The following is a 21,992-nucleotide window of genomic DNA, read 5'->3' as shown; positions in this document are numbered from 1 at the left end:
CCTAGTCCAACCACCCCAAAGGCAACTGCTTTTTTGATATTTCCTAAAATATTGTATTAATGTGTGTGAAGTATTTACAAGAATAACATCTCCATGGATATGACCACAGTGTTGTCAGTGGTTATTCTAGGTGGTGGGATGATGGTTCTTTTATCTTTATACCTTTATATAATGTTGGAAAAAACATATATATCTATTGGTTAAAAATCAGGGAAAACAATAAAAAAGAGTCAAGCAGGTTATTTTTCTATTGAAATTTGTCACCTGATATTAAATGCTGTCTAGCCCATCTCTTTTAGAAGGGATGATATGATACAATTTGATTTCCAAAAAGATGATTGGTAGATGGTGAAACCACATTTTTGGACAGAATATTGATGATCCAGTTCTATTCCACTCTAGGTTACAAGTTTAATTTTTATTTAGTTCGGTCATGTAAGTAACAAGAAAAAAGAGTCATAGTAGGAAAAGTAAAACTAATTAACAATAACCACAAGTGATAAGATGAATGATTAAAAATGACACAGCCCCACTAGCAAGGTGATGTGTGCAGCTAAACAGAAAAGCTGAGTCACTGAAGGGAATTTTTCTCTACTCAGGGCTGGGGCAGGGGATTCCCTGTGGCTCAATTAATTCCACCTAATTCCCAGGTAAATTGAATAAAATGTTTATCTTATGTTGGGTAAATACAGTGGTTAATATCTACCCAGTAGACTGCAATGCTGTCTGCAATGAAAAAAAAAAAATTAAACCCTTCTTTTGTTTTATGTTGTTCTTACCTAGGTTGGCTACATAGTCATGTGCCTTTGTTTGATGAAAGCTGAAAAGATGTTCTGGCACAGAGGAAGTGGAGCCAGAGGTTACTGGGAATCCTTGGGCAATGAGTGATTGATTAGTGGGTGAGGAGTCAAGTGAGAGCTAGTGCCCTGGATTGAATAAAAGAGCTTCCATTATTCAGGGAGTGCTAGAGAAGGATAGAGAGAAACTGCATGGAAGGCTGCCATGAGTCTGAGAAAAAAGCAGCTTTCTGGGAAAGAAAATAGACATTAGAGCAAAGAAGGCAACCATATTCTACCCACTGAGCAAAAGAAATTAGGAAGGACAAAGGATAAAAAATGAATATAGAAGGAGGCAGATTGTAGAATGTTATATGTGTTTTGCTTTTGTACACTATTTCCCCTTTAATATTTGTCCTTCTCTTGATTGCTGATTACATAGTCACCAATTTTATAGATTTTTATGTTTAAGACGAGAGTTTGTTTCAAAGCCTACAACTGATGCTACATGATTGCTCAGTCTTATCTCTTGGCGTGTTTGTATTTCCCTGCAGCATGTGGTATCTGAGACTAATACAGAAGAAAGAAAACAGTAAAGAATATAAGCCATCTCTGTTGCTTAAAGTGGGGTAGCAGCTGAGTCAAAGCTGGGATTATCAGGTAACAAACTGAGGTTCGATTCTTGGATTACTCTGATGTGATAAGACTGTCTTTCTCTAAACAGTGTTTGTCAAACTGCCAGTTGGGGTCCATTCCTGAATTGTGAAATCAGTTGGGTGGATTACTCAGCCTTTTATAAAAATCAGGAAATAGAATAGAAAATATCAGAATGCATTGCATGTGGTAAGAACAAGTATTGTTTTATAAAACTTCTATTGTTTCTCACACATACACATATTCCTGTGTGTGTACTAATTTGCAATGTAAAATGTATTTTTATAGGGGTCAGAGTAAAAAAAAAAGTAATTTCAAAGCTACTTTCATAGAGTACATTCTTCAATACTAATAAATTACGAGTTAAAAATATGGAAGCAGTATAATGAAAGTTATACTTTATTATAATGGTTTTCAATAAGGATTTTGAAGCAAGGAAAGCCCAGGCTTGAGTTGTTTCAAACCAGACTAAACAAAGACATTCTCAGAAATTGCACCTAACTGGCAGATTAATAAACCTTTTAGTAAAACTGGTAGAGTTGAATATATCTGTGTGTGAGTGAGTATTAGCCTTAATATGTTACCTTTTGAAGCCCAAACAAATTAAATCTACAAATGTTCAACTTCTGGTAATTTAATATAAGATATGGAGGCTAGTGGATCAGAGACTTAAACATACATAGTAGATAAGAAAAACACCACTTATATTTGTTTTGGAATACGCTACTTGAGTATTTTTTACTAGATTTACCTCACTATCAACATTTCCTATTTAACTGTATTGAGGTGAATTTCCTTCTCTGAACATAGAGTTTCTGACAGTGGAGAAGGTAGGTGTCTCAGAAGCAAATGAAGTGATTAAAAATTATCATTTTGACATTAAAATTTTCATTCACAAACTAGCTATTTTATAAGAGGTTTTTGTAGCTGGCAGAATTTACAATTATGATATAAATATTTGTGTATTATTTTTTCTATTTTTTACTTGTCTAATCCAGCTTAATTCCTATTGAGAATGTTTTATCTTAGGAGTACCAAAACATTTTTATTATTAGGAAGTTTTACACATAAGTCTGCCTGTTGTAGACTCAAGGGAGGGTGGATAGCATCCTATTTTGATACTTACATGTGCACCCCCTGAATTGATCCATATACTCCCCGACTATGTCCTGATACTTTTTCAGGCTATAACCCAAGAACTTGGTATAGGATGGGTCAGCAGTTACCTAGATGTAAGAAAACAAATTAAGTAATAATGTATTTTAACTTTAACATGCTTTTAAGAAATCTGTACCTGAAATTCCCCTCAAAAAGAAGCACTCAGTGAAGAGAAGGTGGGATGAGTGATGAAGATACATTGAGGAAGACAAAGAGCAGTGAAAAAAAAAATCAATTTTAAGAGTTTGGCACCAAATCTATAAGGAGAAACATTTAAATTCTTTTTCTTTGACAGTATTTCTAACCGAACTCATGGGCAATCAATCTTCTATAAAGTAGCATTTTAAGAGACTACACCAACAGATTGAAATGTAGTTGTTGCTTTTTGAATTTTCATTCGCTGAAAATTTATCTTTCAATCTGTTCCTCACTTAATTGTTGGAGATATGTAGTACTCTCTTTAATAATTAGCAATCAGATTTCTTCAAAAGAAGAAAATCCCTTGCAAAATTATCTTTTAGAAAAGTTGTTGATTAAAGAGCACTATTTCTTGGTAAGAGTGCTGTAGATTACTTGGCAGCACACATCTTTATTCATGAACACCCTTTGAAATTCAGTTTTGCATGTATTTAATGTAATTTTTTTCTTCAAAATGAATGAAGTTATTTAAAAATGAGAATAAATACCCACATTTAGTCCTTTGAAACAATTAAAATAGTTAAAAGTGATTGTCCTTTAAAAACCTCTTTGCTTAGAAAAGCATATTGGCTATCACTTATAGTTATTCTTTGTAATTTTAAAAATATGAAACACAATCTTTATCAAAACCATAGCTGTTTTTTGTAGAAATTGACAAGCTGATATTAAAATTCATGTGGAAATACAGGGAAGCCAGAATACCCAAAACAATCTTGAAAAAGAAGAACAAAGTTGGAGGATACACAGTTAACAATTTCAAAACTTACTAGAAAGCTACAATAATCAAGACTGGCATAAAATTAGCATATGTTTAGACATATGGAACAATGAGACAGAATTGAGAGTCTTAAAAAAGATATATATTTATCATCACCTAATACTTGACAGGGGTGAAAGAATTCAATAGGAAGAATGGTCTTTTCAAGTAGTAATGCTAGGACAGCTGGATAACCATGTAAAAATAATGAAGTCATACCTCTCCTTCACACCACATACAAATTTTAATTCAAAATTAATCAGAGACCTAAATGTAGGAACAAAAACTATGAAACTCTTAGAAGAAAACTTAGAAGTAAATCTTTGTGACCTTGGATTAGGCAACTGTTTCTTAGAAACAACACCAAAAAAACAATTAACAAAAGGAGACATAGCTTGATTGAACATCATTAAGGATGAAAACGTTTGTACTTGAAAGGACAGCATCAAGAAAGTGAAAATACAACTCACAAAATGGGAGAAAATATTTGCAGATCACATATGTGAAAAAAGTTTGATATCCAGAGTATGAAGAACACTTACAACTCAACAACAGAAGACAACCTAATTTTAAAATGAACAAAGAATTTAAATAGACAGTATTCCAAGCATCTATTTAAATGGTCAATAAGTACATGAAAAGATTTTCAGCATCATTGCTACTAGGTAAGATTTTCAGGATCATTGTTACTAGGTAAGATTTTCAGCATCATTGTTACTAGGTAAATGTACATCAAAACACAAAGAGTTGGCCGTGACTTAACAACTGAACAACAACTATATCAAAACCAGTACTTCTGTGGTGTGTTAGTGGTAAAGAATCTGCCTGCCAATGCAGGATTTGCAGGTAAAATCCCCTAGAGAAGGAAATGACAACCCATTCCAGCATGCTTGCTTGGGAAATCTCATGGACATAAGAGCCTGGAAGGCTTTAGTCCATGGGGTCACAAAAAAGTCAGACATGACTTAGTGACTAGACAACATACATAACAACATCAAAACCACAGTGGTACCACTTCACACACATTAGGTTGGCTGTGATCAAAAAGACGGACAATTGTAAGTGTTGATGAAGATATGAAGAAACTGGAACCCTCATGTATTGCCAGTGGGTATGTGAAATAGTTCAGCTGCCTTGGAAGGCAATGGCACCCCACTCCAGTGCTCTTGCCTGGAAAATCCCATGGACAGAGGAGCCTGGTGGGCTGCAGTCCATGGGGTCGCGAAGAGTTGGATACGACTGAACGACTTCACTTTCACTTCTCACTTTCATGCATTGGAGAAGGAAATGGCAGCCCACTCCAATGTTCTTGCCTGGAGAATCCCAGGGACGGGGGAGCCTGGTGGGCTGCCGTCTATGGGGTCGCGCAGAGTCAGACATGACTGAAATGACTTAGCAGCAGCCTTGGAAACAGCTTGGAAGTGCCTCAAAATATTAGAGTTACCATATGACCCAGCAATTACATTCCTAGATATTGACTCAAGGGAATTGCAAACATATGTCCACACAAAAACTTGTACATTAATATTCAAAGCAACATTATTTGTAAAAGTCAAAAAGTAAAACCAACCCAAATGTCCGGTCAACTGATGAATGGGTAAATAAGATGTATATCCACACAATAGAGTTTTATCTTGCAGCAATGAATTATTCAGTTATGAAAAGAAATGGAATACTGATACAGTCTCCAACTTGGATGAACCCTAAAATCATTGTGCTAAGTGAAAAAAGCAGACATAAATGCCATATATTATATGATTCCACCCATATGAAATGTCCAGAATAGGCTAATCCATAGAGACAGAAAGCAGATTAATAGTTGGCAGGGCTGGAGAGAGGAGGGAATGAAGAGTGACTGCTAGAGGGTAAAGGATTTCCTTGAAGGGATGAGAATATTCTAGAATTAGTCATACTGGTATATTCTAATACCATTAAAACATACACTTGGAAAATATTACTTTTATGATTTGTGAAAAAGTATTAGTAGCTCAGTTGTGTCCGACCCTTTGTGACTCCATGGACTGTATCCCGCCAGGCTCCTCTGTCCATGGAATTCTCCAGGCAAGAATCCTGGAGTGGGTTGTCATTCCCTTCTTCAGGGGATCTTCCCAACCCAGGTCTCCTGCATTGCAGGCAGGTTCTTTACCGTCTGAGCTACCAGGTATGTGAATTATATCTTAGTAAAAAACAAAAACAAAAACTTACTTTTTAGGGGACAATTGAGGCAATATAGACTTGGTCTTATATTAGACAATATTAGGGAATAATTTCTAACTTTCTTAGGATAAAAATGAATATCTATAAAAAATGAATATCTATAAAAAATCATTTTAATTGAAAAATCCTGAAATATTTAAGGATCCAATTTATGATGTTTGCAACTTATTTTCAAATAGTTCAACAAGAGAGACATATCTTTATACATGCATAAATAAGCAAAGTAAGCAAAACAATTGTTCAGTCTAAGGGAGGGGGCATTAAGTATATACTCTACTCTTTTTTTCGGCTTTACTTGTAACCTTTCGTAAAGTTGGGAAAAGAAGAACAAAAGGTTCCCTAAAGTTCCATCCTTGTTGTTGTACAGTCGCTAAGTTGTGTCTGATTCTTTGCCACCCATGGACTATAGACAACCAGACTCCTCTGTCCATGGGATTTCCCAGGTAAGAACACTGGAGTGGGTTGCCATTTTCGTCTCCAGGGAAAGTTTCATCATTAGTCACATAGTAAATACCATTCCAATCTCCTTTGTGTGTTTGATTTTAGAAGCAGGAGATAATTTATAAAATGCTATATAGAATTTAGTGATTTTTGTTTTAAAACTCTGCATTCTTAGAGATTGGAGTGTTTGTCACCACTGAATTGTGACAAATACAAAATCCATTATTTTATAAGTCACTTGTCTACCTTCATTATTTTATCTTCTAAATTTAAGACACATTTTACTTTCCCTGGGGTTTCCCTCATAGCTCAGCTGGTAAAGAATCTGCCTGCAATGCAGGAGACCCCGGTTTGATTCCTGGGTCATGAAGATCAACTGGCCTGGGTCGTGAAGATCAACTGGAGAAGGGATAAGCTACCCACTCCAGTATTCTTGGGCTTCCCTGGTGGCTCAGCTGGTAAAGAATCTGCCTGCAAGGTGGGAGGCCTGGGTTTGATTCCTGGGTTGGGAAGATCCCCTGGAGAAGGGAACAGCTACCCACACCAGTCTTCTTGCCTGGAGAATTCCATGGACTATACAGTCCATGGGGTCACAAAGAGTTGGACAGGACTGAATGACTTTCACTTACTTTCCTATTCAAACTTTTTAGAAAAATTTCAAGGCTGCTCAGGGTTAGATGATAAATAGCTAGTAATGATTATTTTGATGGCAAACTTTATTTTCCAAGCTGTTGGGGAAAATTTTTTATCAGGACGGTCTTCAGAGAGTAAAAACAGAAACATTTGACTTAGCTAGAAATTCACATCATGGGCTTCTTGAGAGGAACAGCACATAAATGAGTACTAGACATCTTGTAAATAGATTGATGAGCTGACAGAATCTGGAACTAGAAAAGTAGAGCTTAGGCAAAATATTATATAGACAAACCCCACTTAGGACTGACAAAGCAGCCCTCTTGGTGCTCAGGCCCTGGGGGCCTGGTTATCCTGGACCCTGTCACCTTGCCAGGCCATCTCCCCCTGACAGCCTCCTTCTGACCATCCTTCCAACCACGAACCTTTCTGTTCCAGGGGGTGCCTTGGACCTCTGTGGAAACACTTATCAGTGAGACAAAGACAAGTTTTCAACCGAAGAGTTGTACCTTTTTCAAGAAGTAGAAAAGGCCTTACAGGTCAGCATCTGCAGCCCCTGAATATGGAAACAACTGCTCAGTCATCCACTTACCCTCTCACTGGCAAGTTTTGCATATATGGACTGTCAGAGCAAGAATCCCATTGACCTTGTTCATCTCTCTATGCCACTGACATAAGGTAAGTTCTCAGTTGATATTGATTGAATGAGTATTAGTGCCAACTAATACCATGTTGTGCCATAATATTAGTGCCAACTATGTACAATACCCTGTGTCAGGTATTGGGGGTGCTAGGATGTAAAACACCATCCCAGCACTTGGAATTCTCAAGCAGCCATAAACAAATTATAATGTTGCAAGTACAGTGGAGGGATACATCTGAGGTTTTATGAGATTACAGGGGTAGGTAGACTTAGGAAAACTTTCCCGACCTGCAATCCATAGTTATACTGATAGTTATAGTGCAGGGGTTGGCTTCTTTCAGTGAAAACTAATTCTATTCTGATAATGTAATTGGAACCCAGAGGCCCATGTAATCAATGTCTATACTCTTTTGTACATACTGGGCAGTTGTTAAAGACCAAAAACACTTGAAAATGATCTCTTCCCTGATGCCTTTTGACTGACATGACCTTCCAGTAAGGATCAGATCTTTTCTGCAGGAAGTGTTCTCTGAGCAATCTTGCTCAGATCCAACTTTCACTTACATACTCTGCCTTTGTTTTTATCAGACATGTTGCTTGGAATTGCTGTTTCTTGTTTTGTGTATCTATATCATTTTTCTTGCTGGATTTTCAAAGGATGAGGGCAACCAGTTCTTTTCATTCCATTCTTCTCCCTTTACCTCCTTCAAGTAGAACTTTGCCCAGAGCAGTTGCTTCATCATGGTTGCTCAAGTATATTGGCTTTGTTGTTACCAAATATAACAATATCACTGGGGGCTCTCTTTTCCTTTTCACTTATTTCAAGGCCTATGTGATTCCCTTTTTATGGAAAGAACTCCTCCCACTTCCTCCTGTGGGATGGTCAGGGCATTCTGATTCCCCTTTGGTTCAGTGAATGAGTGACTCAGTGAGACACTGACTAGTCAGACATGACACTGCAAGGCAGGACTTGGGACAACATTGGATTTGTTCTAAGCTCCTTTCCCTCATCGCTCCTCCCAGAGGTGCATTTTTATTCTTTATTTCCATTTCTAAAACATACCACATAGGATCTGCAACTCATTCCCAATAAGATTATAAAGAATTGAAAAGATTTTAAATGTCTCCTTTCCTTAGATTAATTGTAATTCAATAACCTAGAAAAATCTTAAACTAAGGAGTGAAACTCCAACCATGCAATGTCAGATATTATACTGCAAGAGAAACAAGTACTTTCTGGCCAGCTCAGTTTCCTCACCCATCTCAGCACCCTTCATAGACAGAAAGCCAGCATGCTCCCAAGTGGTCACCAAATCACATCTAATGTTGGCACTGATTGTTGCCTTCTTGGTGACAACTTCATATTTACATGAAATGAAGTGGTAATTTCATTTCCTGTTTCTGGTACAAGGATGCCCAGTGCACAAACTCCATCTAACAGGTTTCTATCAATAATTAGCACTCTGTAGGAAATCAGACACCAGGGAGTGAATAACCTGGAGGAAAAAGCCTCTCTCCCTTGGGTGCTGCCTTTAACAAAAAGTTGACACATCCTTTGGCAGCGAAGGCTAAGAAGAAGGAATAGAAAACTTAATGTGCAACTTTCCAACCTCTTCTGGGAATAAACTCGATAAGCTTTGAGAAAGTACAAGTTTAACATAAATTTAGAAGTACTGTAGCCCGGAGAACCATGCAGCACAATGGTTGTCCTTTTGACTTACAGCTGCAGTAGTAAGACCCTGCATGCGTTTTAGATGATTCGATCATATTCTATCAAACTCTGCAGCTCTGGTGTGAACTCTATGTAGATCATTTACTAGCTTTCCTGATAATAAAACATCAGAATATGAACATTTCTTTCCTTGGGATCATAACCAATAGATAGACACTATATGTGGCTCTGTAGCTGTCAAAGCTGAAATACTGATATCAATCATTCATAAAAACTGGGGACACTATAAAAATTAATTTGGATTTGGGTATTTAAAATCAGAGAACTGAAATAATAGGTTAGAAGTACCAAATGTCGTGAATACTTCTTGAAAGTTCCTATATGAGATACTGACCGAAAAAAAAAAAAAAAAATAGACCCATTTCAGAGTAATTATTTAATAACAATAACATGAACACTAATTCTTATGTTATTTTCTTCCAAATGATAATAATGCACTACATACATATAGTGTTTTACTCTTTATAAGGCACCACATCACAATGATTCAGAATATTGACATTACGAATTACTAGCTATGTGACCTTGGATAAGTTTCTTTGCCTTTCTGTGTCTCAGTATTTTTCATCTGTAAAATGGAAATAAGAGTACCGCCTGCCATCTAAGATTGTTGAGGGCTGTGTTAAGACACTGAAAGCACTTAAGGTGATGTCTGATACAGAGTAAGGGCTTCATAAATATCATCTCAGTACTATTTTCTTTTTTATAACCTACATTCATCTGTTCATCACAATAAGCATTAAATAAGTGTTTAAATAACACAATAAATGTTAAAGTGTATTGGTGTGGTAGCCAGTGATAGAACTAGCTTATGTAGAGAGGCAACTTACTTTGACTCATGGGATCCAAGGAAAGGTTGGATACCCAAAACTATGGGAAGATCCTCCAGCTCACTAATTTGTTCTTTGACTATAGTGATTCTGCTATTAAACCCATTTATTGTATTATTCTCCATCACAATATGTTCAGTTGCCTGTTTTTCATAATTATTTTTCTCTGCTTCATGTTTCTAATATTCCTTATATCTCTGAATTTTTATTTCATTTAAAATGTTTCTTACATTAATCCTGCTTTTTGCGTGTAAGTTGTTCGGTATTTGCTTTCATTTTATAATGTTTGTCCTTGTAAGAGATCTCATTGTTTGTTCCTTGGGATCATCAGCTGGCTTTGTGTTCTGGAGGTCTTCTGTTTACCCTTCCAGATCCACTCACCATCTTTTCCCACCCTGCTCAGTATCCTTTAAGACTGACCTATACAAACAACTTTGACAGGTTCCCTTGCCCTCTGGCTTCTGAAAAGAATCATCAGGAGAATGGTGGGAGGGAGAGCGTGAGGTCAAGGGTATTTATCTCTCACTTCCCTCCCTTGTGTCCTTGACTGAAGAGTGGAATCTGGATTGTCTTCTTTCGATTCTAATATACCTCCTTCCAGGTCTGTTACTAGTACTTAAGTACTACCATATGCTGCCCACACAACTGTAAATAGTCTTTTAAGTTTTCTCAAATTATCAGGTTGAATATGCCACTATCTCCTGCCGGATCCCTGGCTAATATATTCAGCTAGTGATGTCTACCTGGAGAGAAAACAAAAGCTTATTAGACACTGACTAGCATTTCTTCAAGTGAGTTAGAAAATAGGGAGTTCTAGACCAGGTGATTTCTGGGAAATGACCCATAGTGGAGAGACCCCCAAGCTGAAACAGAAGGATAAGCCACCCCCCCACCCCGCACCTCATCCTTTCCACCCAGGAGTTCAGCCCCTCTTCTTGGGAACTGCTTTTATCCTAGGATGCCATTGCTAAAGTTGTGGGGGTTCTTTGAGAAAGAACAGGTTGCTCAGGTGCTTGACAGCTCATCTGTACTTAAACTGTCCATTCTTTATCTCTGCAGCTTCCAGAGCTTCTTAAAAGCTCTGTGGTTGTGGTAGAGAAGGCAGTAATCTCTGTTTAGGGAATGTTGGGAAGAGAAAAGATCTTAACTAGAAAATTTCCTGCCAGCCTATCACCATTTGGTTCTTTAAAGCATGCCTCATCATCTATCCTACCCTAGACCCAACCATCTTCTGTATCTCAAAGAGTTTCTTAAAGTTTGTTTTTGTTGTTGTTGTTGTTGTTTTAAAGATTTAGAGCCAGCTCTGAGCTCTTCAACTTCTCTTCGGTGTAGTTTGGGGGATGAAATCATTGATGGAATTCCTTGGATCTGTAATTGAACACCAGTGCTCAAAAGATACTTATGTTTTGTTAGCATTGATGTTCTGATTCACTAGGGCAATGATTATTTGCCCAAGGAAGACTCTCAAAGGTTATTGATTGGGCTAATAATAAACAGAGTCAATCCTCAGAGGTAACCTAATCCATCTCCCTAGGAATATCTGTACCCAATGCTATCACAAAGGGACAGATAGAAAATCTCTGCCCAAGTGAAAGAAGGTCTGGCCCTACCTTCTATGGTTATTATTCTAACACTATCCTGAATACTATAGTGGATATCCTGATGTACCACCTAGGCCCCCATCAGGAATGAAGGATTATTACCCCAGGTGTTGGGTGTGCTATCAGCCCTTTGGGGGGATTGCCTTGATTGAAGAGAGAAAAGGAGATATGATGAGAAGACGCTGATGCTAAGTTTAAGGAAGAAATCAGAGAACTATTAAGGTTTCTACCTTTGAGTACCTCACAGTCTTGCTAGGAAGATAACTCACAAAAAGAAGTATAATTGAAAAAAACAAGAGTATGTGATAAACCACCAAGAGTGAGCCAGGCAACAACTACAGTAATTTTCAAATTTGAAAGAATATGCATGAGGTCTGTTTGGGCAAGGCTAGTCAAGGAAGATTCTGTATGTAGGAGATAATTGTAAAGAGACTTAAGCCTGGATGGAATTAGCTAGGATATGCTGCAAATATGGTTGATCTAGGAAATTCTTCGGAGAAGGCAATGGCACCCCACTCCAGTACTCTTGCCTGGAAAATCTAATGGACTGAGGAGCCTGGTGGGCTGCAGTCCATGGGGTCGCTAAGAGTCAGAGACGACTGAGCGACTTCACTTTCACTTTTCACTGTCATACATTGGAGAAGGAAATGGCAACCCACTCCAGTGTTCTTGCCTGGAGAATCCCAGGGATGGGGTAGCCTGGTGGGCTGCTGTCTATGGTGTTGCACAGAGTCGGACATGACTGAAGTGACTTAGTAGCAGCAGCAGCAGGAAATTCTTAACCCTATCAGTTCAGTTACTTCATTCTCTCAGTTGTGTCTGACTCTTTGTGACCTCATGGACTACAGTATGCCAGGCCTCCCTGTCCATCACCAACTCCCAGAGTTTACACAAACTCATGTCCATTGAGTTGGTGATGCCATCCAACCATCTCATCCTCTGTCGTCCCCTTCTCCTCCTGTCTTCAATCTTTCCCAGCATGAGGGTCTTTTCAAATGAGTCATTTCTTCGCATCAGGTGATCAAAGTATTGGAGTTTCAGCGTTAACATTAGTCCTTCCAATGAATATTCAGACTGATTTACTTTAGGATTGACTGGTTGGATCTTCTTGCTATCCAGGGACTCTCAAGAGTCTTCTCCAACACCACAGTTCAAAAGCATCAATTCTTCAATGCTCAGCTTTCTTCCTAGTCCAACTCTCACATCTCACATACATGACTATTGGAAAAACCATAGCCTTGACTAGACGGACCTTTGTTGGCAAAGTAATGTCTCTGCTTTTTAATATGCTATCTAGGTTGGTCATAACTTTCCTTCCAAGGAGTAAACGTCTTTTAATTTCATGGCTGCAATCACCATCTGCAGTGATTTTGGAGCCCAGAAAAATAAAGTCTGACACTGTTTCCACTGTTTCCCCATTTTTTGCCATGAAATGATGGGACCAAAAGCCATGATCTTAGTTTTCTGAATGTTGAGCTTTAATCCAACCTTTTTTTCACTCTCCTTTTTCACTTTCATCAAGAGGCTCATTAGTTCTTCTTCATTTTCTGCCATAAGGGTGGTGTCATCTGCATATCTGAGGTTATTCATATTTCTCCCGGCAGTCTTGATTCCAGCTTTTGCCTCTTCCAGCCCAGTGTTTCTCATGATGTACTCTGCATAGAAGTTAAATAAGCAGGGTAATAATATACAGCCTTGACATACTCCTTTTCCTATTTGGAACCAGTCTGCTGTTCCATGTCCAGTTCTAACTGTTGCCTCCTGACCTGCATACAGATTTTATAAGAGACAGGTCAGGTGGTCTGGAATTCCAATCTCTTTCAGAATTTTCCAGTTTGTTGTGATCCACACAGTCAAAGGCTTTGGCAGTCAATAAAGAAGAAATAGATGTTTTTCTGGAACTCTCTTGCTTTTTTGATAATCCAACGATGTTGGCAATTTGATCTCTGGTTCCTTTGCCTTTTTTGAAATCCAGCTTGAACATCTGGAAGTTCACGATTCATGTACTGTTGAAGCCGGGCTTGGAGAATTTTGAGCATTACTATACTAGCGTGTGAGATGAGTGCAATTGTGCGGTAGTTTGAGCATTCTTTGGCATTGCCTTTCTTTGGGATTGGAGTGAAAACTGACCTTTTCCAGTCCTGTGGCCTCATACGTGACTACTGGAAAAACCATAGATTTGAGTAGACAGACCTTTGTTGGCAAAGTAATGTCTCTGCTTTCTAATATGCTATCTAGATTGATAATAGCTTTTCTTCCAAGGAGCAAGCATTTTTTAATTTCATGTCTGCAGTCACCATCTGCAGTGGTTTTGGAGCCCCCCAAAATAAAATCTGTCACTGTTTCCATTGTTTCCCCATCTATTTGCCATGAAGTGATGGGACCAGATGCCATTATCTTTGTTTTTTGAATGTTGAGTTTTAAGCCGGCTTTTCACTCTCCTCTTTCACTCTCATCAAGAGGCTCTTCAGTTCTTCACTGTGCCATAAGTGTGGTGTCATCTGCATATCTGAGGTTGTTGATATTTCTCCCAGCAATCTTAATTCCAGCTTGTGCTTCGTGAGCCCAGCATTTCTCATGATGTACTCTGCATATAAGTTAAATAAGCGGGGTGACAATATACAGCCTTGATGTACTCCTTTCCCAATTTTGAACCAGTCTGTTGTTCCATATCTGTTTCTAACTGTTGCTTCTTGATCTGCAATACAGATTTTTCAGGAGGCAGGTCAGGTGGTCTGGTATTCCTATCTCTTGAATAACTTTCCACAGTTTGTTATGCACACAGCCAAAGGCTTTAGGGTAGTCAATGAAGCAGAAGTAGATATTTTCTGGAATTCTCTTACCTTTTCTATGATCCAATGGATGTTGGCAATTTGATCTCTGGTTCCCCTGCCTTTTCTAAATCCAGCTTGAACATCTGGAAATTTATCGGATAGTGTCTTTCCTATTTCAAATTAATTGACATGTGTTTGAGAGAATTCATCACCACAGTGGCCATGAGAACAGTCAAATGACTGAATTTTTGTCCCCCTAAAATATCTGCTCAGTTTCACAACAACCCTGTGAGACAGGTACTATCATTATTCCCAACTTACCAATCAGGAAGTAAGGTCAGGATGGATAAGTGACTTTCTCAGGATTACACAGCTAGTAGGTGGTTGTGTTAGGATCCAAGTCCAAGGAGTCTGAGCCAAAGCATGTGTTCTCCTACCATATTTCCAAGGCTTTCCTCTGAGACAACAAATGTTAAGACTTGGATTGAAATTGTTTATGAAGTGATAGTTATAGTTATGAAATGATAGAAGAAGACTTGTTTATCATTTTTTTTTTTTTGAGAAAGCAGTTTTTGCAGCAGCCCAAATTATATCATGAGTAAGTGAAACAGTTGTTCATTAGATCTCCAGGATAGTGTAACTCTCACTTGGCAATTGATGTAAGAGGTGAAAAAGATTAATAATCCTAAATGTTCACTATGGAAACATGGATATCATTTCTAGTCATATGGTGTTCATTAACCCAAGTTTCATTTACCCCAGGCAAATACATGTTTCTGGGTGTGGAAGGACAAAAGAAAGGGAGATGGTGTATTAAAAAAAAAAAAACACAAAGAACAGAAACAGAAATAATGGAAAATTATCCCTTGCCCTTTCCTTTAATGGCAGTCTCTGATGCACATACGCAGACTGCCTTAGTGTTTTTAGTGAAAGTTAATAAAAGAGAATTTGTTTTGGAGATGAGACAGTACCTTACCTGATGGTTGAACTATTTTGAGTTCAGCCTTTGTGGCTTTATTGAACAGAACCCAGGTGTTCAGAGGCAGCTGCACAGAACCCAGTCAGTTTGCACAGAGAGACAAATGGGCTTTTTATAAACATGGGGAGAGCTATGTATTGATTCAAGGAATTCCTGAAATCACTGATTCCTTTTAATGACTCTTCTCTGATGAAGTGTCATCTGCAGGTAAACATGGGATCAAAGTTCTAATTTCCCCCAGGATTAATCATTTTCTTCTTTATCTGTGTTAAAGTTCTTTGATATGGCAAAACTTCCTTTTTCAGCTGAACTTACTGTATGTTTAGATTTCAATCAATATTAGTAAATATTGGCTTGAAAAGTCACTGCTTGCTTGAGGGAAAAGGGTTATCATTAGAAAAATTCCCATTTGCCAATTTTTTACTCTACTTCTTTCCATAAAGAGGTAAGTTTTAAAATCTTATTAATCTGAGAAAGAAAAAGTTTGGTCAACATTCTTTCACTGTTTCATTTTATTCCAGAATATTTGGGGGAATTTTTCTGATTCTACATGTACTTTGTAGCATAGTTTTTTTAAGTACAGTTTGAAATCACAAACATTTGAACTAAATTGTGTGGTTCTACACCTCTTCATTGCCTAACATCGAGCAAGTTACCAGCTTCATAAAAGAAGATAATGACAAGACCTACATTTTATGGTGGTTTTGAGAGTCAAAGGTTATGATCTATATGAAGACTTTGGTTCGGTGTCTGGCATATAAGTGCTCAATAAATATTAGCTATTAATGCTATTGTAATATTTAAAAACATATATGTATGTAAGTTATGGCACATCATAACTTTTTGTTATTGTTTTGTTATTGTTTGCATAATCTAAAAACTGTTACACATTACAGAATCCAGTTGTAAATGAACTCAGTAATTCTTAAAAAAGATCCATGCAGTTAAAAATCCTTGAACAGAGGTATCATTTGTAAAGGTATATCCAATGTGATTTTTAAAAATGAAGCATCCATGCCAAGCAAACGTTATTCTGTGCTGTAAAATGGTGGATATATTTTCACTTTAGAATTCAAATTCATAAGGTCACAATGCCCAGTATAGTTAAAATATGTTGTTTATTTGCTAAGTCCTGTCTGACGCTTTGCAACTTCAAGGCCTGTAGCCTGCCAGGCTCCATTTGTCCATGGGGTTCTCCAGGCAAGAATACTAGAGTGGATTGCTATTTCCTTCTTCAAGGGATTTTCCCAGATCAGAGATCAAACGCATGTCTCCTGTGTTGGCAGGCAGGTTCTTTAACCCTGGTTAAAATAACATAAGGCAATGGCAACCCACTCTAGTACTCTTGCCTGGAAAATCCCATGGACAGAGGGGCCTGGTAGGCTGCAGTCCATGGGGTCGCTAGGAGTCAGACACGACTGAGCGACTTCACTTTCACCTTTCACTTTCATGCATTGGAGGAGGAAATGGCAACCCACTCCAGTGTTCTTGCCTGGAGAATCCCATGGACAGAGGAGCCTGGTGGGCTGCAGTCCATGGGGTTGCACAGAGTTGGACACGACTGAAGCGACTTAGCAGCAGCAGCAGCAGCAGCAAATACATACTAATTGAAATGATAATATATGCAAATTGAAAATACACACTAGTGTGTGTGTAAATGTGATGATCAGTGTTTCAAATAGGGAACCATAGGCCTGTCAGTTAGTGACAGTGACCTTTTTCTTGTCATAGACAACTGGGGAACTGCATTGCAGAATCATTTTTATGTATTTTTTTCAAAATGCAGATATCAGGGTCTCACCTTGAATCAGAGCTTCCAAGAATGGAACCCATACACTTGCAGTTTTTTATTACTGTGGTCCTGCTATAAGTAACTGGAAAACTGGGGAACATATATGAAACTGTGGTTTTTTTGACATTGGATAACAGGCCAATGCACGACTGTGATCCATGGAAGGAGACAAACAAATGAGAAAGTGAAAGTCACCCGGTGGTGTCTGATTCTTTGCAACCCCATGGACTGTATAGAATTCTCTAGGTCAGAATACTCCAGAGATTAGCATAGGGTTCTCCGAGTCTATGGCTAGGTACCAATTTATGCATGTGATATACATACACACACACACGCACACACGCACATGCACACATGCACACGCACTATATGTGTATCTATATTAGGGGAGTGGATGACATTTTTCTTGATATTATGTTTGAGAAGTTCATCCATGATGTGTGGCAGTAGCACCTTCATGTCATTGCTCCTTATTATCATATGAACTTTATTGTTTATTCTTATATGATTAAAGCACATGGTATTTATCATTTGGTGGTTCAGAGAACTTTGATTTATATGTTTTTTTTTATTCATTTTTAGTTATTACACATAATGGTGCTATCAATATTTTCGTATGTGTCTTTTGGTTCATATATACAAGCATTTTTCTTCAGTGTAAGCCTAGGGGAGGACTAGTTGGGTCATAAGATACATATACATGTAATGTACATTTTCCCATAATGGTTGCACCAATTTTACTTCCACTAGAGGACATGTGAGGTCAAGTTGTTCCATAGTCTTAGCAACACTTGGTATTGTCAGTCTTTATAATTTTAGCCATTCTGGTGGACGTGTATTGACATCTCATTGGAGTTTTTGTTTGTGTATTTCCCTGTTTAGTAATAATATTGAACACATTCATATGCTTTTTGCCATCTAAATATCTTTCTATAGAAGTATCTATGTTTTTCTTATAAATTTATAGAAATTATTTTTACACATTCTGGATACAAACCCTTGTCTATTATATGATTTTCAAACATCCTCTCCAACAAAATGGAAGATCTTTCACTGTCTTATTGGTGTCTTTTACTTTAGGAACTGGAGTTACTAAATTTAATTTGTTCTGATTTATTTATCTTTTCTTCTACAGCTAGTGCTTTTTGTGTTCCATTTTGGAAATTAATCTTACTTCATGAAGATATACTCCTGAGTTTTTTTTTCCTAGAGTTTTTTCCTGTTGTAATCATGGAAGCAGTCAAATTTCATTTTCAGTTTTCTCTTTCATATGAATGTCCATTTGCTGCAAGACCATCTTCTCCCTTCTGCGCTGTGCTCCCTTTTACATAATCAAGTGTCATATATGGATAGGTCTTCTGCTGGATTCTGTTCTCTTCCAATTCTCTATTGTCTATCATTACGCCAGTACCACCATCTCAATTGTAACAGCTTTAGAACAAGTCTTGATATTCAGCAGTGTGGCTCCTCCCAGTTCTGTTCTTTTTCTTCAAAGGTGTCTCAGCTACTATTAGCTCTCTGTGTTTGCATATAGATTTTAGAACCAGTTGGTCAATTTCTACTTTTTTTCCCCTTTCACTTGTGAGATATAATTGACATACAGAACTGTATGAGTTTAAGGTGTACAGCCTAATGATTTGACTAGTATACATCATGATGACCACAGTCAGTTCAGTGAACATTCATCATCTTATATAGATACAATATAAAAGAAAAAGAAATTTTTTCCTTATGATGAGAACTTTTAGGACTTACTCCCTTAACAGCTTTTGTATTTAACATACAGCAGTGTTAATTATATTTATCATGTTGTACATTATATCCCTAGTACTTATTGATCTTGTAGCTGAAACTTTGTACATTTTGACTGCCTTCATCCAATTCCCCCTCCCTTCTCTCTATTTCCATGTAGATTTTAGAACCATTGGCCAGTTTCTACTGTTTTGTGTCAGTTGTAATATGTTTCTGGAATTTTTTCATTTTACCTAAACTTGCAAATCTCTCATCATAAATCTTAATATCTTCACATTATCCTTTTTATTGTCAAAAGGACTGGTGGTAATATCCCTTTTTCATTTCTAGCATTAATGATTTTTGCCTTCTCTCTTTTTCCATTGATTAGTCTTGCAAAGTTATTATCAATTTTCATAATTTTTCTAAAGAATATTTTTTTGCTTGGTTAATTCTTCTTTTATATTTATTTTCTTTTAAAATTCTGCTTTTATAATTTCCCTACTTTTACTTATTTTGCATTTCTTTTTATTTTTGCAACTTCTTGAGATGGATACTTAAACCACTGATTTTAAGATGCTTTGCTTTTCTAATATACATGTTGACATTTATACATTTCCCTGGAAGCACTGCTTTCATTTCTCACAAACCTTACTATACTAGATTTTCATTAACAGTCAGTTCAAAGTGATTTCTAATTTTCATTTTGATTACTTCTGTGTACCAGGTTATTTAGAAGTATATTGTTGAAATTTCAAACATGGGAGTTTTCTAGGTTTTTTTTTGGCGGGGGGTGGTGTTATTGATATCTAATTTATGCATACTGTAGTGAGAGGATGTACTCTCTAATTTTAAACTTAAGAAATTTGTTAGCGTAGCTAATGAACTAGCATATGTCCAACTTGGATAAATGGTGTTGCAGTTAGGTGTACTCTTCTATATATAATAGTTGGGTCAAGTGTATTAATTGTCAAGTTACTAATACCAGTTACTAGTAATATGAGGATTTACCAGCTAAAGTGACTGTTTCATTCTTTTTATTTCTCTGCTGAAATTCTCTTTTTTGTTCTTTTAGTTCCTTTTAGTAATTTTAGTTCTTTTAGTAATTTAGTTAAACATATTATTTTGAAGTTCATGCCTGATAACTCTGTCAGATAAAATAATAAGTATCTATCTATGCCTCCAGATACCCTGGAGAAGGGATAGGCTACCCACTCCAGTATTCTTGGACTTCCCTGGAATTCAGCTGGTAAAGAATCCACCTGCAATGAGAGAGACCTTCTTTCGATCCCTGGGTTGGGAAGATCACCTGGAGAAGGGAAAGGCAACCCACTCCAGTATTCTGGCCTGGAGAATTCCATGAACTGTATAGTCAGTCCATGGGGGTCCCAAAGAGTGGACATGACTAAGTGACTTTCACATCATACGTTTTATTATCTTGGCCTTTAGTTAAATAGTGTCTTCTCAAATGCCTAAATATTTTTCACTGGGTATCATACACTGTATATTAAAAAAAAAAAAATGGAGAGCAATTGAGGTTCTAGATAATGTTAGCTTCCTTCAATGAGAATTTTCTTTTACTTTTGTAGTTTGGTCTTGAGCTAGGGCCTCCAGATCACTTTACAACCAGAAATTGAAATGGTTAAACCTTGGATGTCAGTATCTGGCAGGGCTTTACTCCCATTGTATATCCCTGTGGGGTCTAACTCACCTCTATAAATAAATTCCTGCTCTACAGAAAACCTGAGCTTCCATTTTTGCCCAATAGACCTGTGTCTGCTTTAAGTTCTGCTCAACTTCTCATTTACTGCTTGTAAGAACGCTGTCTCTCTTGAAAGGATAGTGCTACCAAATGCCAGAGTCACCTCTTTGGGCTTCCTGCCTCTCCCTAAGATGTTTCCTGACATGTCTTTACTGCCTTGGTGGTGTATGTGTATTTCAGCTTTCCTAGTTCTCAGTGGGGAGTTTGGTCCAAACAACTAATATTTGATGGCTAAAAAAGTAGAATGCCTAGCCCAGAGAATTTTAACCTAACAGCAGTCTCATCTCATATTATGTGTTAATTGGTTTAGTAAACACAGACCTATGTCTAGAATTCTCCTAGCAGATTTGTGAGCTTAAAAAAAGAAGGATTGTTGTTGCTTTAAGCTAAGGTTTAGCATGACTTAACTATACAACTGTAGTAAGTGATGCATATTTTGGTATTTGTATCTGATTTTGGTACTGCTGGCATAAGAAACCTCCGAAACATGTTATCACCCTTGGCATCTCATGGTTCATCGTAGCTGGAGGAGACACAAGAAGAGTATTAGTGAAAACCTGAAGGGGCTTGAGAAGAGCGTTAGCAGAAGTCTAACCTCCCCCCAACCACCCCCACCAAAGGACGCTTTCAATAAGGGCCTAAAGGAAAGGGGAGAGGAGAGATGAACCAAAAATGAACTGTGGCAGGAAGAATTCTAAGACCACCCCCATGCTCTCCACCTCCTGACGTGGCACCCATGACTAGGTTATATGGCAGAAGGAATTTCACGGATACAATTAAAGTTCCTAATCAGCTAACTTTGAGTTAATCAAAGAAAGATTACCCTAGGGGGATTAACCTAACCAAGTGTGTGTGTTCTCAGTTGCTCAGTTGTATCTAACTCTGCAACCCCATGGATTGTAGCCCGCCAAGCTCCTCTGTCCGTGGGATTTTCCAGGCAAGAGTACTGGAGTGTGTTGCCATTTCCTCCTCCAGGGGATCTTCCTGACCCACAGGAATTGAACCACATCTGCATTGGAAAGCAGATTCTTTACCACTGAGCCTCCTGGGAAGCCTTTACAATTTTGACAGTGGTCCTTTTCTGTGAAGAGATTTGAAGTGTGAGAAGGTTCTGAAGGGCCACCTGGTAAGGACATGACAGTGTCCTCTAGGATCTGAAAACAGAAACAGAGATGTCAGTTATACAGTCCAAGGAAACGAATTCTGCCATCAACTCAAGGAGCAGCAGATCTTTCTCCAGATAACCAGTTGCCTGGTTATAGCCATGTGAGACCCTGAGTGGAGGACCCAGCTGAAATATGCTCTGAGATAATA

The 21,992-nt window shown here is 37.7% G+C and overlaps 1 long non-coding RNA gene across 2 annotated transcripts in view; it reads left to right on the top strand.

Annotated features, from left to right (window-relative positions):
* LOC133246021 (uncharacterized) overlaps positions 1 to 21,992 on the top strand; it is a 107,349-nt gene that overhangs the window by 17,517 nt on the left and 67,840 nt on the right. For both annotated transcript variants that reach the window (XR_009735870.1, XR_009735869.1), the window contains exons 3-4: positions 1,331 to 1,436; positions 7,273 to 7,512. This is a non-coding gene — a long non-coding RNA (uncharacterized LOC133246021). The remainder of the gene's footprint in view (positions 1 to 1,330; positions 1,437 to 7,272; positions 7,513 to 21,992) is intronic.

The sequence above is a fragment of the Bos javanicus genome, chromosome 4 (assembly GCF_032452875.1).
Source record: "Bos javanicus breed banteng chromosome 4, ARS-OSU_banteng_1.0, whole genome shotgun sequence".
In the NCBI taxonomy this organism is placed as follows: domain Eukaryota; kingdom Metazoa; phylum Chordata; class Mammalia; order Artiodactyla; family Bovidae; genus Bos; species Bos javanicus.
This window is presented reverse-complemented; position numbering and strand designations above follow the sequence as displayed.